Here is a 16,518-nt window from a genome sequence, read left to right as displayed (position 1 = left end):
GGAGGAGGCGGCGGCGAAGAAGAGCGAGTGCGGAGCGCCGAGCCGCGGGGCTGCTCCGGAGCCGGCGGAACCTCTTCGGATAGCCGCCCCGGCCCCGGCCCCGGCCCCGGCCCCAGCCGATCGCGTGGTCGGAGGAGACGCGGCCGCCGCCGCCGCCGCAGCCCGAGCCCGGCCCCGCGTGCCACTCGCCGCCGGCTCGCGGTGCCCGCGCGGCCCCGGGACGCCGCTGCCCCCGCTCGGCGGCCGGGATGCAGCCGGGGCATGGCCGCCGGGCCCCCGTCACCTGCCGCGGGGAGCGCTGAGCCCGTGAGTAGCCCGACCCTCGCCGCCCGCGCATCGCCCTGCGGCGGTCATTACCTTCGCGTGGAGAGGGCTGGGGGCCGGGCGGGGGGGGGGGGGGGGGGGGCGCGGCCCGGGGAGGGGCTCGCGAGACCCCGCAGAGGGAGGCGGGGCTGCAGTGCGCCCGTCCCGAAGGCGCGCGGGGAGGGGTGGTGCCCTCGGGGTCAGGGGTCTCCGCGCGGGGTCTGGGCTCCTCGGCTCCCTCCCGGGCTGGGGTCGGGACACGTGGCCCAGCCGGAGGCCGGAGGGGCGGATTTGTGAATGGGAAGGCCCCGGGGTCGGGCTCCATGGAGACGCAGGGGAGTCCCGCGCGCTGTGTGGCGGTGGTGGCGGCGGCGGCGGCGGCACAATGCCCGGCGCGGGGAAGTCCCCAGCGGGGGGGGGGGGGCGCCGAGGCGCATGGAGATCCCGGCCCGGCGGGGCGCGTCCCGGAGGGCGGCCGGAGCCCGCGCGGGTGGGAGCAGGGGTTAGCGACCCCGCGGGGTGCAGTCCCCTTCTCCCCCGGCACCCAGGCCGCGGGAGCCTAGCCCGAGTCCTCGGGGGGTGGGGGGTGGGGGCTTCACGGGAGGAGTTGACCCAAAGGAGTTGTGGGAAGGAAGGGGCTCCCACGGCTCCCTAAAGAGGACCCGGGCCGCCGCGCTGTGTGCGCGAGGGTAGGCGGCGGAGGGGACGGGTGGGGGCGAGCAGCGCGCCGGGCCCTCCAGGGGGCGGGCTGGGGGCGCTCCCGGCGGAGTCTCCGAGAGGCGTCAGGGAGGCTCCAAGCCGAACCGAGTCTGCTTCTCCCCAGCCTTGGCCGCTCCCCCGGGGGCCAGCGCAGCCCGGCTGGAGAAGCCGGAGCCGGGGCGGCGGGGCATACCCCTGGCCCAAACTTTCTGCCCCGGCGGCTCTGGGGCCAGTGGCGCTCCTCCCTTTGGCAGGGTTGTGTCCGCGGGGCCCCGGGCGCGGCCCGAGGCCCAAGGTCGCATCCACTGCCGGGCGCGGAGCCTCCCCGGCATCTCCGCAGTACGCGCGCTGACAGGGGCCCTCACCCAGTCGGAGAGAGGACGAGGGAGCAGCGCCTGGCGCGGAGGGACGTTGGGACCCCGTCCGTCCCAGAGCGGCCCTGGGATCCAGAGTGTCACGTGGGGTGGAGGGTGTCTCTGGGAGTCTGGAACTCCGGCCCCGCCAGCTAGCGCGGGGTCCTGCGGGGTGGGGAGAAACTCCTCCGTGACAGCTTTCCAGCCTTTCCGAGGGACTAGGTTTATTTTTTAATGGCCACTTTTAAAAAGGACTCCCGCGGCGCCGCACTTACTGACGCGCGAAACACCTGGCAGTGGAGGCAAAGGAAAGGGGCCGAAGGAACCATGCCCCAGGGGAGACCTCCTTGTCCCCTCCTCACCTAGGGGTGAAGTCGGGCCTCTGCCTGCGCCAGGTTGCTAATTTCCTGTTGAGACACCCGCTTGGCTCAGGGACGCCCTGGGCGCCCACCGGGGAGCCCAGGGCACTTAGCACCGAGCAGGTACCAGGCTCATGGAGTCAGGTCGAACGTAATGAGGTCTTTCAGTCGGAAGACAGCTTTGGTTTTATTGGCCTGCAAAAAGTAAATACGTAAATAAATAAAAAATAAGTAGAAGTGTAAACATGACAGCAGTACCTGCTCATTAAGTGTGCATAGTGGATCTGGGCGGATGTCTTAATTAGGCGGCGTTGTTAATGGGGATATTACACTAATTAAAACTAGACCCTCCAGGTGAGCGAAAATTGTGGAGGGAGAGGGAGAAAAGTTGCGCTGAGAGCGCTGCCCGATGAAAGCAGGGTGCCTGCGGGTAGGGGGAGTGCCCCCGGTGGGGGCTTCGGGGGCAGCGTCAGGGGCGGAGGGGCACCTTCTGAGCACCAGTTAGGCGAACCCGCTCTCTCCGCCTCCACCAGGGAGCGTTTAGCTGCCTCCAGAGCCGAGGACCAAGGCTGCCGCCCCCGTTCGTCCCCGGGGACTGGAGGCCTCCCTGCGTGGGCACCGACTCGCGGCACACTCCTGGGAGCGGCGCTTAACCCCTCGTTCTCCTGCTGGGAGATTCTGGGAGGGCAACAGCGTGGGTGATGTGGGAAACCCTGGGGTTTAGGGAGCAGAGGTGAAGCGAACGGGGTGCACCCAGGCCTGGGCCTGGTGAGGCAGCTGCGCGTGAGGGGGAGGTCTGCCAGTGGTGTATAGGCTGTTTGCGTTGGAGCTGTTGGGGCTTTCAGGCACGAGGCGCCCCTTTCCAACAGCGATTCCCTTCCTGCATAAAAAGATGACTTAAATGATTTATCTGATCCACCCGCCAGAGGCCTGGGGCTTAGAGAGACCGCCATCCACTCCTGGGCCTTGGGTTGTCTCAGGACACTGGGAGAGAAGCTGGGAGTCCAGGAAGTACCCCCCTCCTGCCCCTCCACCTCCCGCCTGGCCTCTCTGTGCTGGGCCTTCATTGTGAATGCCCCTCACCCAGTGCCCTCGGGCAGGAGCAGCGTAGAGCTGGGTGTATTCACTGACCTTCTGCAGGGGCCAGAGGCCAAGCTGGAGGGAAGGAGCGGGGAGGCCTGGGCGGCCCCCTACTACCTAGGGTGCAGCGGGTGTGCAGCCGGCGGCAGCACCAAGGACAGGGCCCGGGGCGCGCTGCCTGCGCTCCTGAGCTCCCGCCTCTTGACATGTCCTGGGGCCGCTGGGGGCGCTGCCGCCGGAGCTCGCCCTCACCCTGCTAGGGGGAAGGGGAGGGCTCCTGAGGCTCGGGCAGAGCCAGGGGAGCCCAGGGCCAGCGAAGAGGCAGATTTCGGGAGGAGGCAGGTGGGAGGACTCCTGGGTGCCATTCCAGAGTGGGCCTTCTGTGGTGTTCCTGCCACTTACTCAACTTGAAGCGTTGCCAATGGCTTGTGGGAGAAAAGGAGAGAAATGATAGAGCTCTTTGCTATCTGGGATATACAAGATATGGCAGCAGCCAGAAAGAAAAAAATTGTATCCCAGTTGTGGATCCTTGCCAGCCTGGTATAGAGCTCAGGCCTGTCTCTCCCTTGCAGACTTCTTTCCAGAGGCCCCCCCCCCCCAACCATGGCCCGAGGCTCCTTTATTCTGTGATGTGTACAAGTTGCTTTTACGGTTCTGACCGTGGTCGATGTATCCCCACCTCCTCCTTTACGTGCGTGCTATTGGGTGCCTGCTCGTGGACCCAGCAGCGAAGGAGCGTACAAATGAAGGCAACTCCTATCCCACCCAGAAGTGTCGGGGGTGCGGCGGGGGGACAGTATAACGGGCCTGGAGGAGCGTGCGGGGGGCAGGGGTGTCTCGGTGACCATGGAGTGACAGTGCCGAGCTCGAAACCGAAATGTTATTTTTCAGCAGTTGCAACGTGGGGCTCACCTCCTCCAGCCCGGCTGTCCGCCTGCCTGCAATTTTTGGTCAGTCATCTCTCTGTATTTATTTATTTCCACACTCCTTCTTGATACTCTGTTATAAAGACAAATGGAACCTGACACACAGCTGGCATTTGGTGAGGAATTTTTTATTTTTAAACAAGTGAAGGGGAAAAGCCATCTTGAAACTTTCCCCCTTGAACAGAGATGCTCCTTCCTGGGCACCTGCCTTTCCCTAAATCCCTTTTCTTCCGCACAAGGTGCCGGCTTTATGAACACATTCCATTTGCACCTCTGTCTTTTTGATTAGCTGCAATATCTCCCCATGTTCTTTTATGAAGCAGCTCACTATTTTCACAGCTGCGTGAAACATGCAGGCAACCGAAACATCTTATTTTCTGCAGCCTCTCTGAAGTGGGTTTCTCTCTGAACCGTCGCTACCTCTTTTATTGATAACGTTCCGGTTCCATCTCCCCCGCCTTTTTTTCTTACTGTCTGTCTGTCTGTCTGTCTGTCTCTCCTCCCCTTTTCACGTCTTTGTTTCTCTCCCCACCCCCGTACTTTCTGACTGGTGCAGGCACTCATAAGTGACTTTCTCCTGGCATTACCTGTGAGAGTTGAGGACAGCTTTCAATCAGCAGCTGGATGGTGGTAATGATTGAGTCCGTGGTGGGGTCTGTTCTTTGTGGGGGACCCGCAGACGGAAGGATGAACAACCTCACGCCAAGAACTGCTTTGGCTTAAAAAACAGACATTTCAGAGAGCAGTGCACCACGTGAACGACTGTGCTGTGGCAGCTTCTCAACACATGAGCCGCCACCAAATCGTGCCTTAGGAGGTGACTTGAGATAATAAAGGACATAAAACATGTTACTTTATTTGAAAGTGTTTCCTTCAGTGAGGGGCGGGGGGAACTCAGCATCCAAATTGCGTTTTGGAAAGCACTGCCTGTCTAGGTGAGCAGAACCAAATGCTCTCACTCAGGAGCAGGGTAGGCCACCACGAGGGACGGACGAGGGATGGTGAGCCGGCAGGGTCCTCAGGGCCTAGGAAACACTGTCGGTTTTTATTTTACGTTATTTTATTTCATTTTTTAAGTTTATTTATTTGGGGGGGGGGCATGAGCAGGCAGGGGCAGAGAGAGAAGGAGACACAGAATCCAAAGCAGGCTCCAGGCACCGACCTGTCGGCACAGAGCCCGACGTGGGGCTCGAACCCACGAACCGTGAGATCATGACCTGAGCTGAAGTCGGATGCTTAACTGACTGAGCCACCCAGGTGCCCCTTATTTTATTTTATTTTATTTTATTTTATTTTATTTATTAAAAAAAAATTTTTTTTAACGTTTATTTATTTTTGAGACAGAGAGAGACAGAGCATGAACGGGGGAGGGGCAGAGAGAGAGGGAGACACAGAATCGGAAACAGGCTCCAGGCTGTCAGGCTGTCTGAGCTGTCAGCACAGAGCCCGACGCGGGGCTCGAACTCACGGAACTGTGAGATCGTGACCTGAGCCGAAGTCAGCCGCTTAACTGACTGAGCCACCCAGGTGCCCCCAATTTTATTTTATTTTATTTTATTTTATTTTATTTTATTTTATTTTATTTTATTTTATTTATTAAAAAAAATTTTTTTTTAACGTTTATTTATTTTTGAGACAGAGAGAGACAGAGCATGAACGGGGGAGGGTCAGAGGGAGGGAGATACAGAATCCGAAGCAGGCTCCAGGCTCTGAGCTGTCAGCACAGAGCCCGACGCGGGGCTCGAACTCACGGAACTGTGAGATCGTGACCTGAGCCGAAGTCAGCCGCTTAACCGACTGAGCCACCCAGGCGCCCCCCAATTTTATTTTAAATTGGGGGCTGAAAGACGTGCTCAGCTGTGTGACAGGGACGTCTTCCTTTGAGTCTAGCTCAAGGCTGGTACCTGCTGATCTCACTGGAGGTGGGTGGGTTGTAACTTGGTAGCATTAACTTCATGTTTGGGGGGGGGGTGGGGTCTTTAGAGGCTGTGGTGTTCTCTGAGGTTCAAGAGCAAAGCAACTCTTGTTGCAAGATTTACTTTTTAAGGTTTAATATTTAAAGCCAGGGCATATTCTCAGCAGAAAACAAAATGAGGGAGAACGTGTGTGTTTTTAGCACCTATTGATTTGGTTAGTGGCTGTACTGAGATCTTCCTCCCAAGGTTCTAGAAGGATAGAGCCAGGGAGAAGTGAGTGCACTGTGGCTCGCTGTGCCGGGCTCCGTGTCACCTCCACCCCTGTCATCAGTGCTGTGTGTGCAGGTGTCTCTGCCAGGTGTCTGCTGAATGCTGTGGGGAGTGAGCCAACCCTCTGGTCCAGTATATACCGCACTGTGACTGGGAACCAGGACAAGAGGCAGGTGCTCAGGGATGTCTGTTGCACCCTTTTAGAAAACAGCCCCACTCACAGGTGAGGGAACTACCTGGGGACAGACACCTGCTACCGGCCAGACCCTGCGCAGTTCCATCAAGTTCCTTCTGGGGGACCAGACAGGTCATAACTTGCATCTTTGGCATGTAAGAGAGGAGAATCTGTGTGCCCTTATTTCTCTGAGACATCTTACTTTCACTTCAAAATTCTCCTTCCACCAAAACAAAAAAGCAGAAAGTAACATAGTTCCCTCCAAAAGATCCCCTCTCACGGGGCTGCCAGTACAGTTGTGTGGGTAGTGCACTGCACAAGCCTAGGGCACATTTGGAGCTCTACCTGTGAATAGGTGGAACACTGCAGCCCTGCTCACCAATCAATGGCTTCTTGTCTGTGACATCAAATGAGCCTGGGAGGTGACGATGACAGGGAGGGTGACCCTCTGGGGCTGGGGCACTTCTCCTGACCCCCTTGCAGTTTGTGTCTTTGGGCTCCAGGTGACTGGGGATTCCTGGGTTCGGTCTCATGTCTCAGGATAGTTTTCCTTTAGGCCAGGATAACGAGAGCACAGAGAAGCACATTGTTCTCAGCGCTGAAGCCTCTGTGTGTGAAAACAGGAGCCTCTGGGAAAAGCCAAAGAACACGCAATGTACTTGTATTAAAAAGGTGGATTCAACTGGATATTTAAAGAGGGATGAACACCCAGGTACAGGTAGAAATAGTTTGGGGTGCCCGGGTGTCTTGGTCGGTTAAGAGTCTGACTTCTGCTCAGGTAGTGATCACACTGTTCGTGAGTTTGAGCCCCGCGTCGGACTCTGTGCTGACAGCATGGAGCCTGCTTGGGACTCTCTCCCTCTCTCTCTGCCCCTTCTCCCGCTTGTGCGCATGCTTTTGCTGTCTCAACGTGTATAAAGAAGCTTACAAAACAATGTTTAAAAGCGTAATTTCTCACTAAACCGATGGTTTAAAACCCTTACTGAACATAAATTAGAAGTGTCTCTACTGGATTAAGTTCTGGAATCTTCTGGAAGTTTCCTTTTAGGGATTGGGTGCCCGGCATTGCTCCCTGGTCTGTACACGGGAGCTGCTGGGCACCTGCAAACAGAAGCTCCTGCCGGGGACTTCTCCCCGACCACGTGTTTGTTTTCTTCTCTGTTGGCAGTAGCAAGAAGGGCTTTGTAGGCTCCTGTCTGCCACAGGAGGCGTGAAGGCGTTTTCCAGTGGTTCACGTGACACGGCCACGCGCACGGGGTTGCCCTGTTTCCCATTGCCTTGGGGCCCGAGAAGAAAAAGGAAAACCGGGATGCCTCTGTTCTGGCTCCTCGTGGGCTCCCCCAGTGCCTGCTGACTCATGCTCACAGCCTGGCCTCTCCCCGGGGGTCCAGTCTGAACCCTCTGTCAGTCTCCTTGTTAACAGGGACTCCCTGAGATTGGACATCACCGCCTCCTCCCATCAGCCGAACCCCCAGGACACACGCTTTTAGACGCACGTTCAGATGCAGCACAACTTGTGAACAAAGCTCGTTACCTTTCTGGAGGCCTTCCTGGAGGCAGCGGCACTGCTGGTCAGCGCGAGCGCCCGCAGGGCCGGCATGGGGGGGTGTGGGCAGCGTGGGGCGGGTAGCTGACCGTGGCCTGCCGTGGGGAGGGGATCCGCCTTCTCCCCACTGCGGGTGGGGCAGGTCCTCACACCTGTTTACTCAGCCGAGCAGCGGGGAGGTGGGACGTACAACCAGCTGGCACTTAGTAGGCACACAGCAGCCGGTGGCGAGCGCGGGCCTTTCTGGTGCCGCCGGCCTGCTACAGGAGCGAGTGTCTTGTCCGGGTCAAGGACACTGCACTGTTTCCTGTCGCCGTGAGGAGACGACATGGTTTTAAAATGGCTCCAGGTAGGGTTGCAGGTGCCAGGGTGGAAATGAGGCTTGGCGTCTCTCTGGTCATTTCTTGCTTGGGTGGCCAGGAGGGGCTCCCCGGAGGAGCCGGGCAGCTCATGTCGTCAGGAGCAGGCCAGGCGGAGGTCCTGTCGGTGGGGCTGTGGACCCAGGGATCACCGTCGCCAGGGCGCTGGGAGAGGGGAGGCTCGCCTGCTGGCGGTGGATTGCCTCGGGCCACCTCCCCCCACCTCCACTTCCTGGGGGGCAATCTCAAGGACCGCAGTTGGGGGGGGGTGTGGCACCTGGGCTCTTTGCTTTTGCAGGAATGGCCTTGGATTGCTGGGCTGGGGGGCCTAGGTCATTGCCAGCTGGGTTTCCATGCGGGGTGGGAAAGAAGAAGAACCTTGGCCTCGCCCCTGCCACCAGAGCCCTCTGAACCTGTAGATTGCCACCGTGGCACTTACTGTCAGACAGAGGGATTCTCTTCCATCTCTGCGTTCGGTGTGGAGATGAGTGAAAACCGAAACATGGTGTTGCAGAAACCATTAGCAGTAAACATAAAGTGTGCTTGTCTTTCTGGAATCTTGACTCTTCCTCATTGAAGGGACCACAGTGGTGCCATTAGGCATGGCTGGGGCCCCCACCGCAGGGACAGTCGAGGCGGAGCCGGGGCCCAAGGGGCTGCTTACACAGGCCTCCCGTAGACCGGGGACGGGGCTGCGGTTCACCGACTTCCCCGCTGCGCTCCCTGAGCTGCTCATAATGGACTGGATAGCACTCGCTGCCTGCCCCGTAGGGGTGCCATCCGTGGGCACATTAGTCAAGTGTTTTGGAATCTTAGCAGAAAAGAGAAGAGCTGGGGAAAACTCACAAGGTGAGAATTAATATTTTCAGCACTGTAATATTATAAGCGGCACTCGCAGTCAGCCGATGCCAGGGTGCGTATTACCGCGAGTCTGCTCTTGGCCGAAGGGAGGGACACGGAAACTGGACAGTGACCTGACCTTTGTTTGGTGGGGCGGCCCGTTACCCTGCTCCTCACCTCGAAAGCCCTTCTGCAGGTGTCAGGGACGACTTTCCAGTGTGACTGGAAGCGAGTGCATTTTTCTTTCCCGCCACAGACCTCTCCTAGGACAGTTAAGTAGAGCCCTGTAGAATCCTTATTCTTTGGACTCTTCCGGCACTCCATGACCATGGCTGGGATCTTTCTACAAGTTTTCCCTTGAGTTGGAAAATACATGTCTGGTGCTGTATGGGCGTTGACAGTGTTGCAGTGATCAGCATTTGCTTTCCTGACTTGGCCGTGCTTAAGCATGTAAAACGAATGTTGCGTGGGTTCTCCCCCCGCCCCCCCCCCCCCGCCCCCGACTTGGGTTGAAATCTCATTTTAAAAGTAGAAGTGTCTGCACAGAACAGATGGGTACAAATAAAACCGGGTCATTGACAATAGTATCTGTATTTACATGTTAAAAATGCAGTACGGGGTCTCTGCCCCCCTCCCCGTGTTATTCTTTCTTGGCTGTGTGTCGACATCCAGATCAACTAAGGAAGGATCCCCCCCCCCAAACCCCCGCCGTATTCTCTCCCCCATCATGGATACAATAATATGTTTTTCTCAGATCCTAAGACGAAAACTCACAAGACCAGACTTGGGAAATTTGGGCCCCTGAGGATAATTTTTCCGAAAGTAATAAGCGCTGGAAAATGAGGGCTGTAAGGGAAGTCTTTAGGTAATAATCATAACTGTGATGTGCACTACCTTGAGATGCTTTAATATACACCAGAATTACAGAAAAATTAAGTCTGCTGGAAGGGGAAGGAAGTGTGCTTTGGGCCCCAGGCCAGGTCTTCTGTCCCCACGCCGCCTCTGGGGCTCTGAGCCTGTGGCCTGCCCCCGTCTCTTATGGGGAGGCCCTTGTGCCCCCGGCCAGGGTCAGTTGCACACACAGTGCGGATGGAATAGAGAAATAGAATTCCCTCCCCACTGGGTTCCTTTCAGGGCTGTGCTGTTTTCCAGCAAGGGGTGTGAACGCGGCCCCGCTTTATTGGAGTCGGGCTGCCTGAGAGCTGGGGCCGGAGGGCGTGGCCCGGGGCACCCCCATGCACACCGCACCTTACGGCTGTCGGGGTGAGTCCTCTGCAGTGCTCCCCCCCTTAGGCGCAGGCAGAGCACGTGGCCTTACGTGTTCTTCTGCCTATCCCTCTTTCCCCCTCCCTGACCCCACTGCCTCTTTCTCTTCCTCCTGCTCCCCCTACCTGCTGCCCCCCTCCACCTTCAGAGCTAGCAGGCTTCTCTGGTGGGATGCGGGGGCGGGGGGCGGTGTCGAATGGTAGGTCCAGCGGCGCTGAGCTCAGAGCAGCGGTGAGGAAAGATTTACGGTTCCTCCCTGCCCTGCTGGAGGGACAATTAAAGCCATGCACGGCTGGAGGAGAGCGGTGTCATTAAGAGTCAGGACGGTCAGAATAAATCAGTCACCTCCAGTCAGATGGCTGGGCTGGACTGCTTGCTGGGGCCTTTACGGTGGGAGCCCCCTTGGGGGTGGGTTTGAAGGCTCCAGGATGGGCCGTTGAGGGATCTGACGTGCTCTGAGCACCATAGCATTTGGGTCCCCAGGATCCCAGGGGTCTTCTCCCAGATGGGGGGTGTGCCGGGGGGCCCCAGGGGCTGATTCTGGGTGACACGCTTGCAGGCTGTTTGTCCCCTCAGCAGCCGGCACCCGTGAGAGCCACAGACTGGAATGTTCCGTCGGAGTAGCGGACGCCAACCTGACGGCAGAGTGCGTGTGTGCGTGTGCGCACAGCCGGTGTGTGCACGGATGCACGCGTGCCCACGCGCATCAAGGACACCGGCGGGCCCCACGCCTGTCTTCCGGCCCACACAGCCCCTTGCAGGCTGCCAGGCCCGGGCACGGGGGGCCGGCCAAGCCCAGCAGCCGTCCTCCTTCGTCTGTTCTGTGTCTTCAGCGCCTCCGAGACTCTGGCAGTTTCCTCAAGGAAACTTTGTCTCTGTGGAAATGAGGTGCCGAGGGCTGCTCGGCCCTCCTCCTGGCTAATTGCTGATACGGTCCCGCGTGGGAGCCCCGTCCCTCCTAGAAGCGTGCTTTATTCCGTGCTTGCCCGCCCGCTCCCGCCTCCCCACCGGGGTCTGCTTTCCAAGCCGGTGCCGGAGCTGCTCGGCGTGAGACGCGGGCTGTGGCATTAGCGGGTATTCAGCCGGCCAGCACGCCGGGCCTTTCGTTAACTCGGATACTACAATTATGCGCACCGAAACGCTGAGAGGGCCATTTGGGATTTTTCTGCCTTTAAAAAACTACTCCTTTTTTTCACAGCCGTGTGCCCAGCCCGTCGGCACCACGGCTGTGACACGGAGCCTCGCAGTGGCCGTCAAGAGCCCTTCAGCGCGCCTGTCTTGTGCGTGTAATAAACGACACGCGAGCTACAGCCCGTGCCCCGGGCGGGGCTGCACCTCTGTTCCGCTCCGAGGGGCTGTGCCCGCAATCAGGGCGGCTTCTGGCAGAGCCGCACCGCCTCTCGCCGTGACTTACCACGCCGGCGCAGCGGCCCCTGAACCAGCAGAGGTGTGCGTGCGTGTATGCGTGTGCAGGCGTGACACGTGAGGACGTCCCTCGGCATCGAAAGCCTGATCCCGTTGGCTTCGTGGGGAAGGGCTGGTGCCCAGGGCAGTGGTTCCCCTTTGCCCCCTGCTGAGGCCAGCTGGGCCCGTGGAGAGCACCCGGCGTTTCCGAGCGTGGGCGAGCATGTGCTTTTGCGGGGAGAATGGTGTTTACACGCAGGCACGCTGGCCCTTTGTGCACGCGTGTGCATGCGTGTGTGTGGATTGCGAGCGAGGTTGGGATCTTGTGCGGGTGGCCTCACCCTCTCCCCACAGTGGGAGGTGTGTGAATGGTGTCCTGGGGCCCGATGGGGACCCAGAGGGACTGGATGGCCAATGTCAAGACTCCTGGGGGGAGGGGCAGGTGCAGGGGGGGCATTGCAATACACAGGGGAGGTGCTGGCTCGAGGTCACCCCATGGAGAGCAACCCTTCCCAAGGACAGAGCCCACCGACTGGTGACTGGTGCTCGGACGTGATTCGTGCTTTCCCCTCGGAAGGTAATTGAATGTCTGGAGGCAGCTCCTGCCTTGGACGCTTACCCAAAACATTCATAAAAGTGTTACTCAGGGACCTTGTTATCTCGAAGAAGAAGGAAAGAACCCACCCCACCTCAGCACCAAATAACAACCAACAACTCACAAACTTTTTTTTTTTTAACTTCCCCAAAGTTGCCATGGTTACCTGCGTGCGTGGTTCCCAGGTCTCCCGCTCTAAGTGGATCGGCTTGGAGCACGCACCAAAGCCTCCGTGCTGGGCCTCTGTGGTGTGTTCACCCATCTGAAGAGGCTGTTTGTGTCCCAGGATGGAGGGAAGGAGCTGGGACACCATAGAGATTTTCCAAGACCACAGAATGTGATATTCTAATGTAACGCTTCTGAGCTACTGGAGACAGAATTTGTCTCCCACGCTAAAATAATTATAGCTGGGAGAACAGAGAATACATCATTGCAGGTCCTTAACAGCGAGGAGCGTGCGTGTGTGTGTGTGTGTGTGTGTGTGTGTGTGTGCGCGCGCGCGCTTCAGCCCCTGCATAGGCTCTGGCTTCTTCGAGGAGCACACACGTGTGCCTGGCCATGTGTGTAAGGGCAGCCGTAACCTGAAGCACCCCTGCACCTGTTGCTTGGATAGCACATGCACAGATGGTGAATTTCTGCAGGGGGTTTTGGGGAGAACCGATAGGGAAGGTGGGGAAAGGGTGGATCAAAGTGGGGGAAAGAAGCCAGGCAAGATTCCTTCTGGCCAGGCACTCACGTGCCCTCTGAGAGAAGGGCCCTCAGCGTGGGGAGAGGCTCCGTGCTGCTACCTGCCGGCTCAGCCTGTGTGTGCAGAACACCAGCAAGATGGGAAGGAGACCAGGCTGTAGCTGAACATCGCCCTGACATCGCGCACCTTGGGGTCTGGCCGCCTTTCTCCCCTGGGACGGATGGAATGGCCGTCTGCTTGTGTGCTGGGGGCCCTGGGACCCTCTGCTCCCTGCCGGCCGTGTTCTCCCAGGAAGGCGGGAGGCAGCCGGGGTTGTGTGGGGGGCACTCAACGAGCAAGAGTGGACGTGGGGGCTAGGATTGGGCAGTGAAGTCTGGGTGTTGGGGGTTGTAGTGACCGATGAGGGCCCTGGTGCCGGACCACACGGCTAAAGCTTAGCACTGGGGACCCCAGAGGGCTCATTTTCAGCCGGGTCTCTGGTTTCCCTGCCTTTAGCCTGGCAGAGAGCAGAAGATGCTGTGCACGTGCACGGGGGTGGGGGGTGGGCAGCGCCTCTCTCCCCTCATTCCAGTGGCTGCCTGCGTGACTTGGGTGTGGCTGGGCCGGCGCGGCCCCTTGCAGAAGCCGACTCCCCGCTTCGTGCCGACCTCACTTTCCCACGGATGAGAGGCGGTCTCAGACTCCGGCATTGCACGTGTGGTCACGTCGTGAGCCCGTGGTTTAAGGGCAGATGTTTTCTGGGGTTGAGTGAGGCCAGGAGCCCTGGGGTCTCCTCATGAAGTCCTTACATATGCGTGGCTGGCAGTGGCGTGCCAAGGCCAGGGGTGACCCCCATTTATCCTGGAGCATCCTAGGAGCTGCTTGGCTGGTCAGGTAGATGGTGAAGGCAAGTGGGGAGGTTCTAGATCCTTCCATGAGCCCAGGGCAGAGCTGCGTGTAGGGCCCCATCCAAGGTGGGTGGGCGTTCCTGATGCTCACGTGCTTGTGCACAGTGGATGTGAAGAATTGCCCTCCAAGCCCCTTTTTGAGGCTCCCTCTGCCCCGGTCTTCCTGACACGTGTCTGGGAGTCGTAATTGGCACTGATGAAGAATGAGAAATGACAGATCCCTGTAGGTGTTTGCACATCTGTCTCCCATATTAGATCGTAAATGCTTCGAAGGCAGGGACCCCGTTTTCTGCACAGCGCGTAGGATGGCTGTCTACTCACGGTAGGTTTTCAGTCCATGTTTGTGGGCATTCTGACAGCTGGTGGGGGTGGTCCTGGCGCCTTTGAGCCCTCCATCCTGGCCGGGCCGGCTGGCGAGGGGCCCAGGAGGGTTTCTGGGCCCTGTGCTTTCTGTCGCTACCGGCCCCGTGGAGTCTTGCTGGTGTGGGAAGCTATGCAGGAGGCTGGGGCCCCACTCTGTGTCCCAGGGCCTGGGGGTGGGGAGTTTGCGGGGGGGGGGGGGGGGCGGGGAGGGGCAGCGGCTGCCAGAGGGACCTGCTGATCTGTGGGAAAGGCTTCGGAGGCTCCTGGCCTGCAGAGGCCTGGAGAGGAAGCAGGCCCTGGTACTGCCCCTGGGTTGGCAAGAGTGAGGCGGTGCCCTGGGGTTGGGCTGTGCTTCCAGCTATATCAGCTTCCTTCCCGTCGCCGGCGGTGAACCTTGGACCGTGTGCCACTGCCTCCCTAGAACCGGGGTCGGCTGCCAAAGAGAGCAGAATGCCTCTGCCAGGGGTGGGGGTGCTCGGATGTGCCTTCGAGCTGCCCCTCTTTGCTGGGCTGGGGGTGAGGAACAGATGTGAGGGAGGGAAAATTCCTCAGAATGTGCTGGACTGTTCTAGAAGACGGCGGGCTGTTCTGGAAGACAGCCCGCGACTCCTCTAGGTGCATGACCCTGGGGCTGGCTGTGTCCTTTGGAGGGCAGTGTAGCCGTCCACAGGGGCGTCAGCTCGTGATTATTGATGCTAATGGAAAACAGAAGTGGAATGGATAATTCAAGATGGCAGACGGATCACTATTATTCACATTCAGCTCGTGAATATGCTGCACGTTTCTCTGCTGGCAGATTGGTCTTCACGATTATATTTTGCGGAATCCAAGAATCTGCTGTCCGTGGGCCAAGGGCCGCCACCTTGCTCCCCCCAGGAGGGTTGTTGGAACACACGAGGACCCCGCGTGACTTGGCGGCCAGTGCGGAGTGAAGCGCCAGCCCGTCCCGCCTTGTGCCACCCTCTCCCCCGCCGCACGGTGGGCACACTGCCTCTCCCAGTCCCCCCACTGCTAACAGACCCCTGCAGAAAGGGGTGGGCTGGGCATGCGGTGGGTTTTACGCAGCTGCTTTAGACGAGTAGGGAAGGGTGTATCCACAGCCCGTCACAGCCGGGACAGGGGAACAGTCGTTGTAACACGAGTAGACGCACACGTCCTGTCTTCATCGTGTCCACGCACTTGCAGGGTGGATGGCTGGGGGCTCGGGACGGGAGGCCCGGTGAGGCAAGCAGGCCTCTGTGCGCGTGGGGGGCTGATGTGGCAAGCCCCCTCCTGTGTGCCCTGGGACCCAGGAAGGCCGTGCGGCCCCCACCCCCACGTCAGCACCTCAGCCTGGGCACCACTGTGTTTTGGCACCAGACTTTATAAAATAAAGACCTTTGATTTCTTTTTTTTTTTTTTTAATTTTTTTAACGTTTAATTATATCAGAGTGTGAGTGGGGGAGGGGCAGAGAGCAAGGGAGACACAGAATCCCAAGCAGGCTCCAGGCTCTGAGCTGTCAGCACAGGACCCGACGCGGGGCTCGAACTCACAGACCGAGAGATCATGACCTGAGCTGAAGTTCGACGCTCAACCGACCGAGCCGCCCAGGTGCCCCAAAGACCATTGATTTCTTTTCTTTTTTTTTTTTTTTTAATTAAAAAAAAAAATTTTTTTTTAACGTTTCATTTATTTTTGAGACAGGGAGAGACAGAACACGAATGGGGGGGGTCAGAGAGAGGGAGACACAGAATATCAAACAGGCTCCAGGCTCTGAGCTGTCAGCACAGGACCCGACGCGGGGCTCGAACTCACAGACCGAGAGATCATGACCTGAGCTGAAGTCGGCCGCTTAACCGACTGAGCCACCCCGGTGCCCCAAAGAGCATTGATTTCTAAGGTGCCTTACATTAGACACTGTATCGATTCCGATTTTGTATTTAAGCTATTGACCGCACTCACGCTGCCCTCCCCGAAGAGCACTGTGGGGTCACGCGGGCTCAGGGACAGGAGCAGGGGCCGAGAGGCTTGCTGGCTGCACGAGGCATGTCTCCTTAACACTCAGGGCCCCCCGGGGTGGTCTGCGTGTTCACTGTGCCTGTCCGGGCTCCTGTGGTGCCTTGATTAAATGCCCCACACGAATGACTGGCTTCCCAGGTTGACATGAGGGAGGAGAATGGGTCTTTGAGAGGGGCTGGTGGTTAATGACAAGGAAAACAGGCTTCCAGAGAACATCTTGGGATCTGGAGATGATGGTCTATGTTGTTCTCTGTCCTTGTGCAGCTCCCCCCCCACCCCCAGCTCCACATGTGGTGGCTTCTAGAATGAAGGCCTTGCTCCTGGACTCTCACCCTCAGTCTCCAAAAGGCCCCCCCAGGCTTTAGGAGCACTCTGGCACACCTCAGCTGTTAGCTCTTGGATTCCGTCTGCTTCTGGCCTCACGCAGTGGAGGAAAGGGGCACAGCCGCTCGTGTCCCTGGCACCTAGTAGGTGCTTCATAAACATTGCA

General features: G+C 58.6%; 1 protein-coding gene across 5 annotated transcripts in view; it reads left to right on the top strand.

Annotated features, from left to right (window-relative positions):
- Positions 1–263: 263 nt before the first annotated feature.
- RBFOX3 (RNA binding fox-1 homolog 3) overlaps positions 264–16,518 on the top strand; it is a 419,860-nt gene continuing 403,605 nt past the window's right edge. For all 5 annotated transcript variants that reach the window (XM_032591117.1, XM_032591119.1, XM_032591116.1 and 2 more), the window contains exon 1: positions 264–306. The gene's annotated coding sequence lies outside the window, so the exon portion shown is untranslated. The remainder of the gene's footprint in view (positions 307–16,518) is intronic.

Source organism: Lynx canadensis, chromosome E1 (genome assembly GCF_007474595.2).
Source record: "Lynx canadensis isolate LIC74 chromosome E1, mLynCan4.pri.v2, whole genome shotgun sequence".
NCBI classification, from domain to species: domain Eukaryota; kingdom Metazoa; phylum Chordata; class Mammalia; order Carnivora; family Felidae; genus Lynx; species Lynx canadensis.
Note: the sequence above shows the minus strand (reverse complement) of the source record. Positions and strands in the feature narration are given on the sequence as shown.